This window comes from Arachis stenosperma, chromosome 4, assembly GCF_014773155.1.
Source record: "Arachis stenosperma cultivar V10309 chromosome 4, arast.V10309.gnm1.PFL2, whole genome shotgun sequence".
Lineage (NCBI taxonomy): Eukaryota > Viridiplantae > Streptophyta > Magnoliopsida > Fabales > Fabaceae > Arachis > Arachis stenosperma.
In genome coordinates this window covers 64028666-64037700 of record NC_080380.1, presented here as the reverse complement: position 1 = coordinate 64037700, position 9035 = coordinate 64028666, and the positions used below count along the sequence as shown (strand labels likewise).

The following is a 9035-nucleotide window of genomic DNA, read 5'->3' as shown; positions in this document are numbered from 1 at the left end:
AAAGTGAATTTTAATTAAAAACTAATAAAAATATAATAAAAACTAACTAAATCATAACAAAAACATGCTAAAAACAATGCCAAAAAGTATACAAATTATCCGCTCATCACAACACCAAACTTAAATTGTTGCTTGTCCCCAAGCAACTGAAGATCAAATAAGATAAAAAGAAGAGAATATGCAATGAACTCCAAAAACATCTATGAAGATCAGTATTAATTAGATGAGCGGGGCTTTTATCTTTTTGCCTCTGAATAGTTTTGGCATCTCACTCTATCCCTTGTAATTCAGAATGATTGGCTTCTTTAGGAACTCAGAATCCAGATAGTGTTAGTGATTCTCCTAGTAAAGTATGATGATTCTTGAACATAGCTATTTCTTGAGTCTTGGCCGTGGCCCAAAGCACTCTGTCTTCCAGTATTACCACCGGATACATGCATGCCACAGACACATAATTGGGTGAACCTTTTCAGATTGTGACTCAGCTTTGCTAAAGTCCCCAATTAGAGGTGTCCAGGGTTCTTAAGCACACTCTTATTGCCTTGGATCACAACTTTATTTCTTTCTTTTTCTTTCTTCTTTTTCTCCTTTTTTTTTTCGTTTGCTTTTTTTTTTTCTGCTTTTTCTTGCTTCAAGAATCATTTTAATGATTTTTCAGATCCTCAGTAACATGTCTCCTTTTTCATCATTCTTTCAAGAGCCAACATTCATGAACCACAAATTCAAAAGACATATGCACTGTTCAAGCATACATTCAGAGAACAAAAGTGTTGCCACCACATCAAAATAATTAAACTATTATAAAATTCAGAATTCATGCAATTCTTTCCTTTTCAATTAAGCACATTTTTATTCAAGAAAGGTGATGGATTCATAGGACATTCATAACTTTAAGGCATAGACACTAAGACACTAATGATCACAAGACACAAACATGGATAACATAAAGCATAAAAATCGAAAAACAGAAGAATAAAGAATAAGGAAATCAAGGAACGGGTCCACCTTAGTGATGGCGGCTCTTTCTTGCTCTTGAAGATCCTATGGAGTGCTTGAGCTCCTCAATGTCTCTTCCTTGTCTTTGTTGCTCCTCCCTCATGATTCTTTGGTCTTCTCTAATTTCATGGAGGTGAATGGAGTGTTCTTGATGCTCCACCCTTAGTTGTCCCATGTTGGAACTCAATTCTCCTAGGGAGGTGTTTACTTGCTCCCAATAATTTTGTGGAGGAAAGTGCATCCCCTGAGGAATCTCAGGGATCTCTTGATGAGAGGGGTCTCTTGTGTACTCCATCCTTTTCTTGGTGATGGGCTTGTCCTCATCAATGGGGGTATCTCCCTCTATGTCAACTCCAACTGAATAACAGAGGTGACAGATGAGATGAGGAAAGGCTAACCTTGCCAAAGTGGAGGTCTTGTCCGCCACCTTGTAGAGTTCTTGAGCTATAACCTCATGAACTTCTACTTCTTCTCCAATCATGATGCTATGAATCATGATGGCTCGGTCTATGGTAACTTCGGACCGGTTGCTAGTGGGAATGATTGAGCGTTGTATGAACTCTAACCATCCTCTAGCCACGGGCTTGAGGTCATGCCTTCTTAATTGAACCGGCTTGCCTCTTGAATCTTGCTTCCATTGTGCGCCCTCTTCACATATGGTTGTGAGGACTTGGTCCAACCTTTGATCAAAGTTGACCCTTCTAGTGTAAGGATGCTCATCTCCTTGCATCATAGGCAAGTTGAACGCCACCCTCACACTCTCCGGACTAAAATCCAAGTATTTCCCCCGAACCATAGTGAGATAATTCTTTGGATTCGGGTTCACACTTTGGTCATGGTTCTTGGTGATCCATGCATTGGCATAGAACTCTTGAACCATCAAGATTCCGACTTGTTGAATGGGGTTGGTGAGTACTTCCCAACCTCTTCTTCGGATCTCATGGCGGATCTCCGGATATTCACCCTTTTTGAGTGAAAAGGGGACCTCGGGGATCACCTTCTTCAAGGCCACAACTTCATAGAAGTGGACTTGATGCACCCTTGAGAGGAATCTATCCATCTCCCATGACTCGGAGGTGGAAGCTTTTGCCTTCCCTTTCCTCTTTCTAGAGGTTTCTCCGGCCTTGGATGCCATAAATGGTTATGAAAAAGCAACGCTTTTACCACACCAAACTTAAAATGTTTGCTCGTCCTCGAGCAAAAGAAGAAAGAAGAGAGTAGAAGAAGAAGAATTGAGGAAGAGGGGGAAGGTGGTGTGTTCGGCCAAGAGGGGAAAGAAGGGGTGTTTAGGTTGTGTGAAAATGAAGGGTTGAAGAAGGGTATATATAGGAGAGAGGGAGGTAATGGTTCGGCCATGGAGGGTGGGTTTGGGAGGGAAAGTGGTTTGAATTTGAAGGGTGAGGTTGGTGGGGATTTATGAAGGATGGATGTGAGTGGTGAAGAGAAAGATGGGATTTGATAGGTGAAGGGTTTTGGGGAAGAGGTATTGAGGTGATTGGTGAGTGGGGGAAGAAGAGAGAGATTGATGGTGGGGTCCTGTGGGGTCCACAGATCCTGTGGTGTCAAGGAAAAGTCATCCCTGCACCAAATATTGCTCAAAATCACGTTTTGAGCTATTTCTGGCGTTAAACGCCGGGCTGGTGCCCATTCCTGGCGTTTAACGCCAGGTTGTTGCCCTTTTCTGGCGTTTAACGCCAGTCTGGTGCCCCTTTCTGGCGTTAAACGCCCAGAATGGTGCCAGACTGGGCGTTAAACGCCCAACTGCTAGGCTTACTGGCGTTTAAACGCCAGCAGCTTCTTCCTCCAGGGTGTGCTGTTTTTCTTCCTGTTTTTCATTCTGTTTTTGCTTTTTTTATTGTTTTTGTGACTTCTTATGATCATCAACCTACAAAAAAGATAAAATAACAAAAGAAAATAGTTAACTATAAAACATTGGGTTGCCTCCCAATAAGCGCTTCTTTAATGTCATTAGCTTGACAGAGGACTCTCATGGAGCCTCAGAAATACTCAGAACCGTGTTGAAACCTCCCAACACCAAACTTAGAGTTTGAATGTGAGGGTTCAACACCAAACTTAGAGTTTGGTTGTGGCCTCCCAACACCAAACTTAGAGTTTGACTGTGGGGGCTCTGCTTGGCTCTGTTTTGAGAGAAGCTCTTCATGCTTCCTCTCCATGAGGATAGAGGGATGTCCTTGGGCCTTAAACACCAAGGATTTTTCATTCACTTGAATGATCAACTCTCCTCTATCAACATCAATCACAGCCTTTGCTGTGGCTAGGAAGGGTCTGCCAAGGATGATGGATTCATCCATGCACTTCCTAGTCTCTAGGACTATGAAGTCAGTAGGGATGTAATGGTCTTCAACCTTAACCAAAACATTCTCTACAAGTCCATGAGCTTGTTTTCTTGAGTTGTCTGCCATCTCTAATGAGATTCTTGCAGCTTGCACCTCAAAGATCCCTAATTTCTCCATTACAGAGAGGGGCATGAGGTTTACACTTGACCCTAAGTCACACAAGGCCTTCTTGAAGGTCATGGTGCCTATGGTACAAGGTATAGAAAACTTCCCAGGATCCTGCCTCTTTTGAGGCAGTTTCTGCCTAGACAAGTCATCCAGTTCTTTGGTGAGCAAAGGTGGTTCATCCTCCCAAGTCTCATTTCCAAATAACTTGTCATTTAGCTTCATGATTGCTCCAAAGTATTTAGCAACTTGCTCTTCAGTGACATACTCATCCTCTTCAGAGGAAGAATACTCATCAGAGCTCATGAATGGCAGAAGTAAGTCCAATGGAATCTCTATGGTCTCATTTTGAGCCTCAGATTCCCATTGTTCCTCATTGAGGAACTCAGAGGAGATTGGTACACGCCCACTGAGGTCTTCCTCAGTGGCGTCCTCCTCCTCTCTTTCCTCTCCATATTCGGCCATGTCTATGGCTTTGCACTCTCCTTTTGGATTTTCTTCTGTATTACTTGGGAGAGTGCTAGGAGGGAGTTTAGTAACTTTCTTGCTCAGCTGACCCACTTGTCCTTCCAAATTTCTGATGGAGGACCTTGTTTCATTCATGAAACTTTGAGTGGTCTTTATTAGATCAGAGACCATTGTTGCTAAGTCAGAAGTATTCTGCTTAGAACTCTCTGTCTGTTGCTGAGAAGATGATGGAAAAGGCTTGCCATTGCTAAACCTGTTTCTTCCACCATTATTATTATTGAAACCTTGTTGAGGTCTCTCTTGATTCTTCCATGAGAAATTGGGGTGATTTCTCCATGAAGAATTGTAGGTGTTTCCATAGGGTTCTCCTAGGTAATTCACCTCTTCCATTGAAGGGTTCTCAGGATCATAAGCTTCTTCCTCAGATGAAGCATCCTTAGTACTGTTTGGTGCATTTTGCATTCCAGACAGACTCTGAGAAATCAAATTGACTTGTTGAGTCAATATCTTGTTTTGAGCCAATATGGCATTCAGAGTGTCAATCTCAAGAACTCCTTTCTTCTGACTAGTCCCATTGTTCACAGGATTCCTTTCAGAAGTGTACATGAATTGGTTATTTGCAACCATTTCAATCAATTCTTGAGCTTCTGCAGGCGTCTTCTTCAGATGAAGAGATCCTCCAGCAGAGCTATCCAAGGACATCTTAGATAGTTCAGAGAGACCATCATAGAAAATACCTATGATGCTCTATTCAGAAAGCATGTCTGATGGACATCTTCTGATTAATTGTTTGTATCTTTCCCAAGCTTCATAGAGGGATTCTCCATCCTTCTGTCTGAAGGTTTGGACTTCCACTCTTAGCTTACTCCATCTTTGTGGTGGAAAGAACTTTGCCAAGAAGGCATTGACTAGCTTTTCCCAAGAGTCCAGGCTATCTTTAGGTTGAGAGTCCAACCATATTCTAGCTCTGTCTCTTACAGCAAAAGGGAATAGCATCAGTCTATAGACCTCAGGGTTAACCCCATTAGTCTTGACTGTGTCACAGATTTGCAAGAATTCAGCTAAAAACTGATGAGGATCTTCCATTGGAAGTCCATGGAACTTGCAATTCTGTTGCATTAGAGAAACTAATTGAGGCTTAAGCTCAAAGTTGTTTGCTCCAATGGCAGGGATAGAGATGCTTCTCCCATAGAAATCAGGAGTAGGTGCAGTAAAGTCACCCAGCACCTTCCTTGCATTGTTGGCATTGTTGTTGTTTTTGGCTGCCATGGGTTCTTCTTCCTTGAAGAATTCGGTCAGGTCCTCTAAAGAGAGTTGTGCTTTGGCTTCTCTTAGCTTTCTCTTCAGGGTCCTCTCAGGTTCAGGATCAGCTTCAACAAGAATGCCCTTGTCTCTGCTCCTGCTCATATGAAAGAGAAGAGAACAAGAAAATGTGGAATCCTCTATGTCACAGTATAGAGATTCCTTGAAGTGTCAGAGGAAAAGAGAAATAGAAAGAAGAAGGAGAAGAAGAATTCGAACTTTAATTAGATAAGGTTCGAATTGTGCATTAAGAAGGAGTAGTACTCCATAAATAGAAGGATGAGGAGGAGGGAAGAGAATTTTCGAAAATTCAATTAAAAGATTTTGAAAACATTTTGAAAATTTGATTGAAAATTTTCGAAAATCAAAAGTGAAAAAAGAAATCAAGTGATTTTTGAAAAAGATTTTGAAATTAGAAGTCAAAAAGATTTGATTGAAAACTATTTTGAAAAAGATGAGGTTAAAAAGATTTGATTGAAAAGTTATGGTTTAAAAAGATGTGATTGAGAAAATATGATTTGAAAATAATTTTAAAAGATATGATTTGAAAACAATTTGAAAAGATATGATTTTAAAAATTAATGACTTGCCTAACAAGAAAAGATATGATTCAAACATAAAACCTTCCTTAATAGAAAAGGCAAAAAATGTTCAATCAAATCATTAATTGTTGGTAAGTATCTTTGAAAAGGAAATAAATTGATTTTGAAAACATTTGATTGAAAAGAATGATTTGAAAAAGATTTGATTTTGAAAATCTTTGAAAACTTGAAAAAAAAATTGATTTTGAAAACAAAATCTTCCCCCTAGCACCATCCTGGCGTTAAACGCCCAGAATGGTATCCATTCTGGCGTTTAACGCCCAAAATGCACCCTTTTTGGGTGTTAAACGCCCAACCAGGTACCCTGGCTGGCGTTTAAACGCCAGTCTGCCTTCTTCACTGGGCATTTTTGAATGCTCAGCTTTTTCTGTATAATTCCTCTGCAGTATGTTCTGAATCTTCAATTCTTTGTATCATTGACTTGAAAAGACACAAATTAAAAATATTTTTGGATTTTTAATAATCAAAATGCAACAAGAATCAAATAACAATGTATGCAAGACACCAAACTTAGCAGTTTGTGTGCTACTGACACTATATGAGACACATGAACACTCAAGTCAATAGAATTTAAAGATCAAAACAAGAAATATATGCATGGATTCGAAAAAATATAACAAAAACATGCATTTGACACCAAACTTAAGATGAGACTCTAGACTCAAACAAGAAATATTTTTGGATTTTATGGTTTTGCATATTTTTTTTGTGTTTTTCGAAAATCAAGTGGAAAAAGATATCAAAATTCTTAATGAGAATTCCAGGAATCAGTGCAATGCTAGTCTAAGACTCCGGTCCAGGAATTAGACATGGCTTCACAGCCAGCCAAGCTTTCAAAGAAAGCTTCGGTCCAAAACACTAGACATGACCAAAGGTCAGCCAAGCCTTAGCAGATCACTGCTCCAAAAGCAAAATTGATGAAAATCAACAAGCTCTTGTGGTGATAAGTTGAAACCTCGGTCCAATCAGATTAGACATGGCTTCTCAGCTAGCCAGATTTCAACAAATCATCATGAAACTCTAGAATTCATCTTCAAGAATTTCGAAAAAAATAAATACCTAATCTAAGCAACAAGATGAACCGTCAGTTGTCCAAACTAGAACAATCCAGGCATTGTTACCAAAAGCTTGCTCAAAACTTGAACAATCCCCGGCAACGGCGCCAAAAACTTGGTGCGCGAAATTGTGAACAATACTTTTTCACAACTCTCATAATCCCCGGTAATGGCTCCAAAAACTTGGTAGCTCAATACCATGGCATTACACAACTTCGCACAACTAACCAGCAAGTGCACTGGGTCGTCCAAGTAATACCTTACGTGAGTAAGGGTCGATCCCACGGAGATTGTTAGCATTGAAGCAAGCTATGGTCATCTTGTAAGTCTTAGTCAGGCAAACTCAAATATATATGATGATGAACGAAAATAATATAAAAGATAAAGATAGTGATACTTATGTATATCATTGGTGTAAGAGCTTCAGACAAGTGTATGAAGATGCCTTCCCTTCCGTCTCTCTGCTTTCCTACTGCCTTCATCCAATCCTTCTTACTCCTTTCCATGGCAAGCTCGTGTAGGGTTCCACTGTTGTCAGCAGCTTCCTCCCATCCTCTCAGTGAAAGCGATTGCATATGCTCCGTCACAGCATAGCGGAATTCATCTGTCGGTTCTCAATCAGGCCGGAATAGAATCCAGTGATTCTTTTGCGTCTGTCACTAACGCCCCGCCCTCAGGGTTTGAAGCACGTCACAGTCATTCAGTCATTGAATCCTACTCAGAATACCACAGACAAGGTTAGACCTTCCGGATTCTCTTGAATGCTGCTATCAGGTCCTGCCTTTACCACGAAGACTCTGATCTCACGGAATGGCTGGCTCGTTTGTCAGGCGAGCACTCGGTTGTCAGGCGATCAACCATGCATCGTGCAATCAGGAATCCAAGAGATATTCACTAAGCCTCAGATGCTTGTAGAACAAGAATGGTTGTCAGTCACCTTGTTCATGGGTGAGAATGGTGATGGGCGTCAATCATCACCTTCATCATGTTGAAGAACAAGTGATATCTTGGACAAAGAACAAGCGGAATTGAATGGAAGAACAATAGTAATTGCATTAATACTCGAGGTACAGCAGAGCTCCACACCCTTAATCTATGGTGTGTAGAAACTCCACCGTTGAAAATACATAAGAACAAGGTCTAGGCATGGCCGAATGGCCAGCCTCCCAAAGGTCTAAGATAGCATAAAACAAAGATGGCTACCAAAGTCCTTGATGTCTCTATACAATAGTAAAAGGTCCTACTTATAGAAAACTAGTACATAGATGAGTAAATGACATAAAAATCCACTTCTGGGCCCACTTGGTGTGTGTTTGGGCTGAGCAATGAAGAAATTTCGTGTAGAGACTCTCCTTGGAGTTAAACGCCAGCTTTAGTGCCAGTTTGGGCGTTTAACTCCCAATTAGGTGCCAGTTCCGGCGTTTAACGCTGGAATTTCTTGAGGTGACTTTGAACGCCGGTTTGGGCCATCAAATCTTGGGCAAAGTATGGACTATTATATATTGCTGGAAAGCCCAGGATGTCTACTTTCCAACGCCGTTGAGAGCGCGCCAATTGGGCTTCTGTAGCTCCAGAAAATCCACTTCGAGTGCAGGGAGGTCAGAATCCAACAGCATCTGCAGTCCTTTTCAGTCTCTGAATCAGATTTTTGCTCAGGTCCCTCAATTTCAGCCAGAAAATACCTGAAATCACAGAAAAACACACAAACTCATAGTAAAGTCCAGAAAAGTGAATTTTAATTAAAAACTAATAAAAATATAATAAAAACTAACTAAATCATAACAAAAACATGCTAAAAACAATGCCAAAAAGTATACAAATTATCCGCTCATCACATCTCTATCCCTGCCATTGGAGCAAACAACTTTGAGCTTAAGCCTCAATTAGTTTCTCTGATGCAACAGAATTGCAAGTTCCAAGGACTTCCATTTGAAGATCCTCATCAGTTCTTAGCTGAATTCTTGCAAATCTGTGACACTGTCAAGACTAATGGGGTTGACCCTGAGGTCTACAGACTTATGCTATTCCCTTTTGCTGTAAGAGACAGAGCTAGGATATGGTTGGACTCACAACCTAAAGAAAGCCTGAACTCTTGGGAAAAGCTAGTCAATGCCTTCTTGGCAAAGTTCTTTCCACCTCAGAAATTGAGT

The 9035-nt window shown here is 40.6% G+C and overlaps 1 non-coding gene across 1 annotated transcript; it reads left to right on the top strand.

The window, feature by feature from the left end:
* Nucleotides 1–4682: 4682 nt before the first annotated feature.
* On the top strand, nucleotides 4683–4790 carry LOC130978364 (small nucleolar RNA R71). The gene has a single exon (XR_009086011.1). It is a non-coding gene; the product is annotated as a small nucleolar RNA R71 (small nucleolar RNA).
* Nucleotides 4791–9035: the final 4245 nt, after the last annotated feature.